At 33.3% G+C, this 14,490-nt stretch overlaps 1 protein-coding gene across 5 annotated transcripts in view; it reads left to right on the plus strand.

Moving 5' to 3' along the window:
* Grip (Glutamate receptor interacting protein) overlaps positions 1-14,490 on the plus strand; it is a 121,662-nt gene that overhangs the window by 52,700 nt on the left and 54,472 nt on the right. The window lies entirely within an intron of this gene.

Raw genomic sequence — 14,490 nt, forward strand, 5'->3', positions numbered from 1 at the left:
ATAATTGAATTTTTCAGTTGGATTTTCCGGCTTTTGAACTATTTCAATAATAATTGAATTGACAATGACATTTAATTTGTTTTTTTCTTCAAAGGTGAAATGATTTGGCTTGGTTTTACAGTATTTTAAATTTGAATGTAATATAATAATCCAAGAAAATGGATTAAAATTAACGTTTAAATTTTAGTAAAACCATATCATTGTATCACTCCCACAACAGAATTTACCATTATAAGCTAAACTGAATCTTGTGAATGTTATGTCTTGTTTAAGAGTCAGTTTAATCAGTTAATTTTAGTTAACTCTGTAGAACTGTGTTAACCCTCAGTTTAATCTGAATCTGCCATCTTAATTGACGTGTAACTATAACCTTATAATTGTCCTGCCTGTCTGAAAATTGCTTTAGAAATCATATTGATAGAGTCGAAATTTGCCTGAAACAAACCAGTTAACGACTGAGATAAACCATTATATCTTACAGTGATAATAAACTAAACTCAGCTCTATTAACATTAAATCAATCAAAACTTAAAAAAAATGGGTTTATAATGTAATTCTCGACTTAATCGTTTCAAAAACTGATCTCCTTGTTAATCATAAAGCTGATAGTAAAATTTTAAAAAACCATGTCAACAAGGATGAATTTACATTGAAAAAAATCACCGTTTTAACAGGAATTGCCATTATAACAAACAGTGATGAGAAACAAAATTGATACTTATTGACATCCATTTAATTTGTTTTAAAAGAGTCAGTTTAGTATTCAGTAAGTGTCAGTTTGTAGTTATTAATTGAGCCTTATAACCATTAATTATATTAAAAGATAAGAAAGAGTTTATAATATAATTTCCGACTTATATAAGTGTCTGAAAGTAGGTTTTTCACAGTTCAGTTAAACTTGTGGTTAACTAAACATGAAACCCTTAACAGACACGAGAAAAATCTTATTATTGTAATAAACAATCATATGAAACTAAAGTGAACTTTATTGACAAACATTTTTGACTGTATTCGTTTTTACACTCCATGGATCGAGTAGAGCGAATGTGACGTCAGGATGACGTAATTTGTCAAAATCATAATTTGAACAACTGTCAAATTACGTCATTAGGACGTCTCATTTGCTCCATGGAGCGCTAAAACGAATTCGGTCTTGGTTTGAGTCAATATTATGTCTGTTTAAGGGCCAGTTTAAACAGTCAATTTTAGTTACGAACGAAACGAGTGAAAATACTAAACATATGCGAAAGACAAAGAAGAAAATTGTTTTTATTTCCTACGGTTCAGTCAACTTTACAAATGTGGCGCAATCCATCGTGTGCCTGAACCAAGCGAGACACTTTCCATTACTGTCACTCAAATTGCCTCCACTCGAACTGCTCTTATTGCTCCGTTTCATTTTTCTGTTGAGCTAATTACCTCCACAGCCACGGTTTAAGTCGGCTTTGCGAAAATAGTCCTCTTATTTATTACTCGGTTACGTTTTTGCTCGTCAACAAAACGAAGTTTCCAGGTATGACTGATTAGCAGAGAATCTGTTGAAAACGTCAAATCTGGAATAGAATGGGCGTCTCGCATGGTTTTTTTATTTTTAAAAATACACACTTTTAGTCCGAAAAAAATTGTACCAATAAACGGGTAAGAGATTGCCTTGTACTAAGTCTAACATAACAAGAATTAAATAAAAAAATTAAAATTTCATAGTAACATTTAAAACGCCCGCTAGATATGACGTAGACGGCTTTCAACCAATTAGGTGCGAGGAGCCACTCGTATCATCAGCTTTTTCTAGGCCTGCTTTAGTGTTGCCAGTTTAGTTCGTGCTATAAAACGTGTTATTTGGCAACATTGGAATCTGCAGACTTGTGACTTGTGAGGTTATGATGCTGTCAACCATCAGACAGCCATAGCCAATAAAACTGCTGAAAGTTGTCCGCGTCATACACGCGGCAAAACCGACGATTTGAATTTATTCACGCATTTTCTTAGTCCTGTAAATTACTAAAAAACCTTCTTTTTTGATGTTATTGACATCGTTGTTAAACAGTGTACGTGCATCTTCTCTTTCAAACGTTATTGAAATAGAGCAGCAATGTCCTAATTTTGAACCTAACCCTACATATACAAAACCTAACCGCAATTGAGATGTCAACGTCGTAAACCATGTCAAAAGTCAAAAATGTGGAAATTATTACATCCAATAGCAACGCTCAAAGTTAGCTACGTCATACATAAATGTAATCAGTAGCGGGATTCTTAAAATGTTATCGATCTCGACCCAAAACAATCGAAATTGCAAAAATGGTCATTTGACAATAATATAGTCTCTTCAGCCATAAATCTTTTTCTTTCTAGCTTATTACAGTAAATATTTCTATTTCACTTTCAGTCAGTTTCAAGTTAGAAATGTTCTGAACAGTGCTGTTTGTCTACATAATTTTGCACTAGATTTTTTTATGTACTTTGATACCGTTCTGAAGTATTCATTTAATAGCTTTCATCAAATACTGCTAGAAAACTTTTCTAAACACCGATTTTTGCAACTTTTGAGCTTAGTTTGACAGTATTGACGTTAATGACAGTTATCACGTGATTTTAGAACACTATTTAGCTAGATCGTCACGTGACAATTGTCAAAATAACTGTCGTAAATCTCAGAAACGCGTTTTATATCAAATACAGTAAGAAAACTTTTCTAAATTCTGATTTTTGCAACTTTTTAGCACAGTTTAACAGTTTTGACGTTAATGACAGTTGTCACGTGATTTTAGAACATTATTTAGCTAGACAGTCACGTGACAATTGTCAAAATAACTGTCATAAACTTCAGACACACGTCCTGTTTCGAAAACTGTGTTAAACTTTAATTCTTGCAAGTTTTAGTTAAATTATGATAGTTTCGACATTAGTGGCAGATCGAGAGGTTTTAGAGGGTAATTTAGCTAGGCAGTCTGGTATACAGTCTTATATACTTTGAGACCGTTCTGAAGTATTCATTTAATAGCTTTCACCATTAAAGTTGCTGAATTCTCAAAGCATTGAGCTTTTTTTTGACAGACTCATGTCTGATTCTTGACTCAGGATGATGAATCTTCTGTATTCGTCTTGACCTTAACACCAAAATATCTGATAAAACATTGATGCAATAATAAAGCTTTGCTTTACGTTTAAGGGTATTGTATGTACACAATAGATGGAGCAGATGCTCTAGTAAATCGACGATAAACATGCAATCTACATACACATTGAAGTGACAAGAGCTGTGATCATAACGACGCGGAACGTATCACTGACTCGAACTATTTCAGCTTCGCCGACATCGTCCATTAATAACTTAAATTGCAAACCGTAACGCTGTAGGTGTTTACACTACAGAAACTGGAAAGCGTGCTCCTATTATTGCGACCGTGCCCAGTTTCCATGCCGCTCTGGTTGATAAATTAGTCCTTTTTGAAACAGTCTATAGTTTCCGCCTTGGCTGTCCCCAGGACCAGAATTTGAATCGAAAGACCGCCGAATAGAACGCCAGACTGGCTGGTAACTAATAGTTGACTGCTCAAAGACTTATGCAACCGTAATAATATCGGGGAACAATAAATTGCATTGAATTACAAATGCCAACAAGAACGGTAGTTTTAATTAAAATGTTTTTTGAGAAGAAAAGCGTAAAACAAGTTGGAGAGCGAACGAAATCTTTCAAAGAGACACTTAACAGACATGAAAATTGAAAAGATTACCGGTTAGTTGCTATCACAACTAAGCTGTTATTACAAAATATAAACAGGATAATTTGTATGAAAATCAAGCTACTGAGCATAAACGATGTTATCAAGTTTATACAGCTCTAATTTTTATATATTGTTGCCACCAGATGTCATTGTTATAAGTTGCGATTTGACTGTGACAGATCATGTGCAAAATGTCACAGTCAAGTTAAAATCTAGTCTAGGGTGCCCTTAAATATGTCGGTGTAATCAGCCCTAAAAACCTCTGGCAACTCTTCAAAATGGTTCTAGATTTCTATTCCTCTGGCATTTGAGATGCAATAATGAGAAACTTCTCATTTTCAAAATTTTAGTTTTCAGTAGTATTTAGAGTGCTTTGAAAATTTAAAAAATTATTAGGTAGTTTAGGTAGAAGTTTTTGGAAAATTTTGAAATGATTTTAGTACTACTACTTGTGGCAATTTGGTAGTGTTTTTTAAAACATTTTTAGATGGTTTAGGACACTTGTAGTAGTTTAGGACACTTGTAGAGATTTTTGGCAAATTTTGAAATGTTCTCAGTATTATTAAGAGACTTCTGGTATTGGTAGAAAATTTGTAGCGACTTTTGTCAACTTTTGGAAGGTGTTCCAGTTATGTTCGAAGGCTTCTGACAATTTTTACAACTTCTTAGAAGATTTAGGACACTTGTAGAGACTTGTGGCAATTTTTGTAGTGTTTTTTAAAAAAATTTGTATGGTTTAGGACACTTGTAGTAATTTAGAGCACTTGTAGAGGTTTTTGGCAAATTTTGAAATGTTCTCAGTATCATTAAGAGACTTCCGGTATTGCTAGAAAATTTGTAGCGACTTTGGTCAACTTTTGGAAGGTTTTCCAGTTATGTTCAAAGGCCTCTGACAATTTTTACAACTTTTTAGAAGATTTAGGACACTTGTAGTAGTTCAGAGCACTTGTAGAGGTTTTTGGCTAATTTTGAATTGTTCTCAGTATTATTGAGAGACTTCTGGTATTGGTAGAAAATTTTTAGCAACTTTTGGAGGGTGTTCTAGTTATGTTCGAAGGCTTCTGACAATTTGTACAACTTCTTAGACGATTTAGGACACTTGTAGAGACTTATGGCAATTTTTCTGATATTTTTAAAACATTTTTAGATGGTTTAGGACACTTGTAGTAGTTTAGAGCACTTGTAGAGGTTTTTGGCAAATTTTGAATTGTTCTCAGTATTATTAAGAGACTTCTGGTATTGCTAGAAGGTTGTCAACTTTTGGAAGATGTTCCAGTTATGTTCGGATGGCTTCTGACAATTTTTAAAATTTCTTAGTAAATTTAGGACACTTGTAGAGACTTTGGCAATTATTGGAATCTTTTAAAAATGCTTGTATAGTTTAGGGCACTTGTAGAGACTTTTGGCAGTTTTTGGGATGTTTTCAGTAGTATTTAGAGACTTCTGGCATATTTTGAAAAGTTCTTGGCTGATTTAAACAATTGTAGAAGCCATTTGACAATTTAAAAAAAAATCCTGAATGACTTAGGACACTTGTAGAAAGAAGCCTATGGCAATTTCAGTAGTATTTAGATGCCTCCAGAAATTTTGGCTAATTTAAAACAGTTGTAGAAGTCTCTGACAATTTTTAAAAACTCTTGAATCATTAAGGACCCTTGTAGAAGCCTCTGGCAATTTCAACAAAATTTTGGGATGGTTTAGGACACTTGTGATTTTGGCAGTTTTCAGTAGTTCTTAGATGTGTAGAAGATTTGTAGAGGTCCATAATAATTTTAAAAATTTCTTGGATGGTTTAGGACACTTATGCAGGCCCATGGCGAATTTCTGGGATGATTCCAATAGTAGTTTAGAGATTTCAGGCCATTTTGAAAAATGTTTGGCTGGTTTAAAATACTTGTTGCCTCTGGCACATTCAAAACAATTCTGGGATGGTTTAGGGCACTTGCTAAAACTTTTGCCAATTTGTGGGATGTTCAGTAGTATTTAGAAGCCTCTGGCAATTTTTGGGAGGTTTCCAGTATTATTTGGAAGCTTCTGACAATTTTCAACAATTCTTGGAAGGTATAGGGAATTGGTTGTAATTTTGTGATGTTCCAGTAGTATTTAGAGATTTATGGCATTACGAAAAAGATTGTATTAATAATTGATAGTAATTTTTGGAAAAATTGTAGAGGTTTTTGGCAACTTTCAGAGTGTTTTCAATAGTACTTAGAAACTTTTGTCATGGCTACAAAAATTGTAGAAGATTCTGGCAATTTTTGAAGAATTTCAATAGTATTTAACAGGCCTTTGACAGCGTTAAAAAATTCTTGGAAGATTTAGAGCACTTGTAGGGTCATCTGCTAAACTTTGCAGTAGTGTTTAAAGACTTGGTATTGCTAGAAATATTGTCGGGTATTTTGTCAATTTTTGAAAGGTTTTCAGTAGTATTTAGTGGCATCTGGCATTTCCAGAATAATTTTAACGGTATCTGTCAAATTTAGAGTTTCTTGTCAATTTTAAAAACTCTTAAAAGGTTCAGGACCCTAAACTTCTAATACTATAAAGGAGTAAAGAACATGCTAGAGTAATCTTTGACAGGATATATTTCAATATGGCGGAGCACACCATGACGTAACTGCCAGCTGCATTGGCTAACTGCATATCATGAGTATTAGGTTGGGAAGAATGATTAGAAAGTAGTTTTAGTTCTTCTATACTAACGTTGTCTAAAATTATCTCTACCAAATTGAATATCAAATCTTGAATAAAGTGACACATTTTTGCTGCAGGTTTGATAGAAAATTATCAATCTGTTATTATAAAAATAGCTTTGAACATCATAGTTATTTTCGTCAAAATCTCTCAATATTAGTTAGGTTGTTAAATAATCCTTATTTGACTTTCCAAAAGGTCTTTGGAGAGTATCAAAGTTGCAAATAGGAAAATCATGTTATTCGTTTCCGAATTAATACACTGGAGGTAGAGTCGAGATAGATTCGATGCAATCAAACTTTTTGGCGTTTTATTTGTTTTCCAAACTCGGCACCATTCGTATATCATACAAATACAAACCAATATTTGTCTGAATAATATTACCGTGATATTTTTGTTCATTATCCGTACGGATTTTTGTAGCCGTTATTTACCTATTTGTAAACCCGACTAGATTAAAAAAAATCGAAATCGAAATTTGTTTTAATCTCGACGGATTTCAGGTTTAGTATTAAGTTTATGTTGGCATACAAATCAGTGGTTTGAAACGGAAAAATTGCCCTAATTTGAAGTTTGAATATAGAGTTCCTGGTCATTAAAGGAGAATGTTCCTAAATTAACTAAAAAGTACATCTGTGAATAAAATTTTTGTAAATGTTTTCCACATAAAACACCAGTAAAACAAATATTGTTAATAAGAAGTTTTCAATCAATATAGCAATAAACAAAATTTTGTTCCTGACCTGTTTTCTACATTTTAGAGTACAATACACATAACCGGGCTACAGGACAAAAATTATTGACCCAACTTACACTAGCGAAAATGAAATAAGAGATAATGAAAACCATTTGTTCCTTTTAATCTAAACTTGCTGCGAAATGTGTTTCCTACTATCTATAATGAAGATCTCCGCACTTTGGGTTACTATTTGTTAAATTATTAATGCTTCAGTTCTTAGGGCAAAAAGAGTCTTTTCAAAGAACCCTCATTAGTAATTTGTTCTTTAATTACGTTTTTTTTTGTCTTGTTATTCAATTTTATCCGACTAGTGTTTAATAGACCACCCAAACTGTCCTGATGTTTTGTACTGGCAGTTAAATGTATGTTTACGACTGCAATTTCTGTCGACTGTAATTAAGTTCTCAGCAGCTTGTAGGTAGTAAAATCACCTACACTTAACAACATTAACTACTACCATTTGGACAAGAGAAAAAATTAATTTCAGTCATTTTATAGGAATCACGTAACGGAACTTCATCCAGATTGTCGCCATTAATCGACTAAAATAAATGCGTTTGCCAGACCGTAAAAATTGTTATTTGATTGCGTCTATGAAATTGACGATATGTGATTTCGACCATTCACTGGGGATAAATCGACATAGATTCTTTACAGTTGATTGTACGTGTCGGAAAAAGACGGTTTTGTTCCTGGATCGTGTCATTTTTCATAAACTTAAAAGAGTATTTTATTTGAAAATTTTGTTTTTGTTCTGCCAGAAGCATTTTCACGAGTGCAGTTTGAAGGAATTCACGAATTGCACTACTACAATCTGGTAGATTGTTTCAATGAAAATTACGTTACTAACAACACTGTACTTTGACACTTTGATCAATTCTTTAATTGAACAAAATATAGTCCCATCAGTACTTTACCCTTCCATCCTATCCGTTTACATTAAACCCCTTGCTGTAAACTGTCACTGGTAATGTTTCCAAAACCGATACATTAACAAGAACAATGTATCACATGTGGACAGTCGTATGGACAAATTATAGGCCCATCAATCTGACAAACGACTCAAACTGTTAGTAATATTTTGGCAATGTTTGGAATTACAAACTTATAAAGTCCAAGCAGAAGGATCAATCCACGAATAATTGATAATTGAATAACTAACAAAAATAATACGATTTTAGTGAAACAAAATTACAGTTGTGTGAAAATGCTTAATTTTAGAAAATTATTAACAACGTGTTTGTATTGTAACGTAAAGAGAGACAATAAAAAAGAAAACTGAAGAATCAGATAAATAGTCGTTTTAAATGTAAAACTTTCAGTTAACAATTGTCTTAGAATCAAAAGAAATGTATGAGAAAAGGAGTGAAAAAGAGAAAGTTTTGCATGAAAAAAAACAAAAATACATAATAATGTCTAATAGTAAAGCTTTGTACACTGCTGAAAAAAAAATTACTAGAAATCTCCATACCGAATAAAAACAATCAAACAAAGTATTAATACTAATCGAGGTAGAAACAATTATTGTTTCAAAATAATATAAAATTCCATAGACAGACCATTTTTCATCCATTGTGAGCTTAATATGATCTGGAAACTCAGAAGAAGGTAAAAAGAACGAAAAAAATAATATAATTGGATAGGGATGAACCGTTTTTGCAGTACTGCCCTAAATTGTAGGTTCAACTTACTGCCCCTAGTGTAAGTTTCAGGTCCGTAACTGCCCACTTACCAAAATTACTTAGTCAAATTGTATTTAATTCCAGTTAAACACATTTTTTTCAATTTCCTTCTTGGTTATTGTCGTTTGGTTGAAACTAGAATTTTTTCCAAAAATTTTGAAGTTTTACCTTGAATTTTAAATTCAATAATTTTAACTGTCCCTAGTGTGAGTTTCAGGTCCGTAACTGTCCAAATAGCCAAATTACCTGGACCCGGCCAAATTGTATTTCATGCCAGTTAAACATAATCTTTTAAAACAACAGAAACACATCTTGTTTCGAAATCTATAAGAAAATTGTATTAATTCTTGGAAATTCTAAGCAAATTTTGACATTTTTGTCATAGTCACAGATATCACGTGGTTTTCGAGGATAATTTAGCTAGGCAGTCACGTGACCACTGTCAAAATAACTCTCATAAATTTCAGAAAGACGTTGTGTATGGAATACTGCAAGAAAACTTTCCCAAACCCTAATTTTTGCAACGTTTGCGCACAGTCTGACAGTCACAGACAAAATTGCTTGTCAAACTCACGTGAGAGTAGTAGTAGTGAGAAAATTACAGTCTTAAGCATATTTTTGGAATCCTCATTAAATTTCTTATCCAATACATTAAAAAAACATTACAGTCAGAAACACAGTTTGAAAGGAATGTCAGGGACAAAATCGCCTGTAAAATCCACTTGCAGTGAGAAAATGACTGTTTTAAGCACATCTTTAGAATTGTCATTAAATTTTGTATCTAGTATTCGAAAAAAACACTACAAAATTTGATACAGTCAAGGAGAAAAGCGGTGTCAAAGTTTGAACTGTCAGAAACACAGTTTGAAAAGACAGTCAGGGACAAAATCACCTGTAAAATCCACTTGTAGTGAGAAAATGACTGTTTTAAGCACATTTTTAGAATTCTCGTTAAATTTTGTATCTAGTATTCTAAAAAAACACTACAAAATTTGGTACAGTCAGGGAGAAAAGCAGTGTAAAATTTTGAACTGACAGAAGCACTGTTTGAAAAGACAGTCAGGGACAAAATCACCTTTAAAATCCACTTGGAGTGAGAAAATGATTGTTTTAAGAACTTTTTTGAAATGCTCATTAAATTTCTTATCCAGTGACGTGAAAAACCACTATAAAATTTGGTACAGTCACGGAGAAAAGCGGTGTCCAAATTTGAACTGTCAGAAACACAGTTTGAAAGGAATGTCAGAGGCAAAATCGCCTGTAAAATCCACTTGAAGTGAGAAAATGACTGTTTTAAGCACATTTTTAGAATTCTCATTAAATTTTCTGTCCAATATCCTAAAAAAACACCACAAATTTTGGTATAGTCATGGAGAAAAGCGGTGTCAAAGTTTGAACTGACAGAAACACAGTTTGAAAAGACAGTCAGGAACAAAATCTCCTGTAAAACCCACTTGGAGTGAGAAAATGACTGTTTTAAGCACATTTTTAGAATTGTCATTAAATTTTGTTTCTAGTATTCGAAAAAAACACTACAAAATTTGATACAGTCAAGGAGAAAAGCGGTGTCAAAGTTTGAACTGACAGAAACACAGTTTGAAAAGACAGTCAGGAACAAAATCTCCTGTAAAACCCACTTGGAGTGAGAAAATGACTGTTTTAAGCACATTTTTAGAATTGTCATTAAATTTTGTATCTAGTATTCGAAAAAAACACTACAAAATTTGATACAGTCAAGGAGAAAAGTGGTGACAAAGTTTGAACTGTCAGAAACACAGTTTGAAAAGACCGTCAGGGACAAGATCGCATATAAAATCCACTTGGAGTGAGAAAATGACTGTTTTAAGCACATTTTTAGAATTCTCATTAAATTTTGTATCTGGTATTCTAAAAAAACACTACAAAATTTGGTACAGTCAGGGAGAAAAGTGGTGTCAAAATTTGAACTGACAGAAACATAGTTTGAAAAGACAGTCAGGGACAAAATCGCCTGTAAAATCCACTTGGAGTGAGAAAATTACTCTTTTCAGCACATGTTTGGAATCCTTATTAAATTTCCTATCCAATATCCTGAGAAAAACACTGCAAATTTTGGTACAGTCAGGGAGAAAAACGGTGTGCCAAAAACACGGTATTTGTAATTTACCAGTAAGTACTGGTAATTTACCGGTCAAACTTTCCTGGTAAAGTAAAATATTTACTTTACCGGTAATTTACCCATCACTATCAATATCATAATTTTAATTTTCTTGTTTTTATTTATCAATTAGGCAAAATATAAATAATAGTGTATATGTGTGACTATACCTATGATCCACACTGATGCACAAGAGAACAAGAAAATTAAAGAGGAAGCCTTGGAAAGAGATAAAACTTAAGAAGAAAGTGTTAAGAAGAAAGATTTGCGTGAGGAAACGAGAAAAACAAAAAGTGGAAGAAACGTTTATTTACCAAAGAAAAGCATTAATTATGACCTCAGCAGCTTATGCAATTCTGTCGTTTGAAGAAGCCATAAGTGGATATAAACAAGAAAATAGTTCGAAGCTAGTAAAGAAGAAAAAATATTCTAGATAAAAACAAAGCATAGACATTAATAAATAAGAGTAATAATTGGTGTAACAAAGTAATATTGTATAGCTAAATGTTTCCTGTGAAGATCATTTGCCAGATATTCTCCTGAAATTTTATCCAAAAATTGATATCACTACTTTAGACTTCTGTGCTTCTAACCAATAAGAAACCCAAAACAATCTATAATAAGTCCCACTATAATTCTCCTTCGGATTCGACACTTAATATACACACATACATTCTCCAGATGAAAAGTCAAAACTTGGTGTTCATTAACTTGGGAGATTTATTGACCTTCTCGTTGGTTTACGAACCGCATCCTATATATACCCATAAGCCTAATTAATGAAAGGTATTTTTAGTAGATCCTGTGTTGCGGAATACATAAGTAGTAACTTATAAATAGTTTGGTTTTTGTATGAGTCTGTGTGTGTGTGTGAAAATTGGGAAGACCGAGACATCATTAAGCTTGAGAGGTTCCAAGTTTTTTTCGCAAATTTTGTTTTGACATTTCACACTTGTTTCTATGTATTGGATATGGGTTTTAAAAATAACTATTTACTTCGCTATTCTTTTAAGAAAAACTGTTTATTTGCTACTGGATTCAGTAATTACTACCAAGTCAAAAATTAATTACTATTTCACTTTCAATTAGACTTATCAAACTTATTAAATTAAGTAGACTAAAAACTTTTTTTCCAGCAAAAGTTAACGAACGTGACAAGAATTTCGTTTAGCATAAACCACTAAACAACCTAAAAAATACGACCTGGCCTCTCTATACATAATATACATAACTGTCACGTTTTGCATAACATTTCCACAAGGCCAAAAAATACAGTACAAAGCTTGCCTTGGCTCTTGTGTTTTTATGCAAAACTGTTGTGTATGTGCCGGATTTTGGTCCGAAATTGGATTTGCAAAATGACGAACACTAAAATTTTGCACGTTTACCACTTTGATTTCAGTCTACCTACAGGATTGTGTGTAGTTGATTTGTGTACTTTTATTTGCAACCAATCAACAAAAAGTTTACTTTTTTGTGTCAAGTCCTAACTATTCTACAATATTAGTTTAGAATTTCAGGTCAAATAACAAGAACTACTTTTTGACACAGGAAAAGTCTTTTCAATTTTGTTTGGACATCTGTACCCTTTTTCCATTTATTATTCATTAAGAAGAGATAAATATTAGAGTTACATCTTGATTCTTTTACTTTATCTATTACTAGTTACCATTTTTTATGGTCATTCAGATGCTGTAGCCTGTATCCCTGTTATCTGAAATCCTGACTAATGACTTCTAACAAAATGGCAATATATGAATCAATTATAACATAATAATAAACACTTTTATTTAAAATTACTTATATAGAAAGAGTCCATTCTCTAATGTAGAAAACGATCAGGGAGAATTAGCGCAGGATGATCAACAGCGTAAAATTATATGGGAAAACTATATTAGCAACCTTTTTGCCGATGAAAGACCTTCTGTGAAAATGTAGACGACAAAAGCTTCTCTGGACCACAAAAGAGGAAATTATAAGAGCGATCAATAAATCGAAAGATAGAAAGTCGATTGGCCCAGACCGCATACCTGTAGAGTTGCTCAAACACTGAAGATATTCCTTAAGATTATCCATTACAGAATATCAATAAAGTGCGAAAGAAACATCGGATCCACACAATTTGGATTCAAACGAGCTTTAGGCACGAGAGAAACATTAGTTGCGACACAATTACTGATTCAGAACTGCAACGATCAGAGAAAGGACGTAATGCTGTGTTTCATCGATTATGAAAAGGCATTCGACAGAGTCCAACATCATAAACTGATCCAAATCCTAAATAGATTGGACATAGCACATAGCCTATACTGGAACCAAATGGCTGAAGTCAGAGTTGGTAGCCATCTCACAGAAGCAAGAACAATTTGTAGAGGGATCAGACAAGGATGTGTTCTTTCTCCACTTCTCTTCAATTTATATTCTGAAGCAATCTTTCAGGAAGCCCTAGAAGAACGCAACGTGGGCAGTAAGGTGAATGGTGTATGGATCAACAATATTCGTTATGCGGACGACACAGTTCTAATTGCAGATAACAGGGAGGATTTGCGGGATATGCTTGGGACTGTCGGAGAATGCAGTAAGAACATGGGCCTCAATATCTACACCAAGAAGACTAATTTCATGATAATTGCGCGAAAGCCACAAGAATTTTAAAACTCAAGCCTAACATATGAGAATCAACCAATAGAGCCAGTAAATAAACGTGGCTGTGTGAAAACTGGGAATCAGATACAGAAATCAGATAACGGATTGAAAATGTGCCCGCAGTGCGTTCATAAAATTCAAAAAAGTGCTCATCAATACTGATTCCAATCTTGGCTTGAGAATTAGAATTGTCAAATGCTATGTGTGGACAGTATTGCTTTATGGCATGGAGGGATGGACATCGAGATGAGAATCTATAGGCGTGTACTGAGGATTCCATGGACTGCACGAAGAACCAAAGATGTCGACAGCATACCTGGGCCACGTAATACGCAATGAGAGGTACCAATTGAGGGGAAGTTTGAGGGAAAGAGAGGAATCGGCAGGAAAAAGATATCATGGCTCCGCAACTTAGGCCAGTGGACAGGACTGAGGACAATGCGTACCATACGTTATAGGGAAGGGTGGACAAATGTGATCGCAAACATCCATTAAAGGACACGCAGCAGAAGAAGAAGAATAATAAACAAAAAGTGTAAGTAATAAACATGAACAAAAGACTTTCCTCTAATCTCACAACAATGTCGCAAATGCCATTATATCGGTTTTTCTTTTACCACACCTGCATATGAAAATTATTTTCTACTTCAATTCACCTTGTGAAATAGACAAGCATATATTCAGTGCTAAAGCGACAAAGACATATTTATTATTTGAGAATATCCGGTTATTAAAATGTCTCCGTTTATTTTTAACCTTCCAAAAAAGTTGTTAAATTAAGAAATGTTAATAACTGTGACAAATTTTGTAAGCGTACCTTCGAACTTCCATTAAAACTGTTAACGACCCATTTCGCTACGAAGC

The sequence above is a fragment of the Ips typographus genome, linkage group LG8 (genome assembly GCF_016097725.1).
Source record: "Ips typographus isolate SLU linkage group LG8, UJ_Ityp_2.0, whole genome shotgun sequence".
Lineage (NCBI taxonomy): Eukaryota > Metazoa > Arthropoda > Insecta > Coleoptera > Curculionidae > Ips > Ips typographus.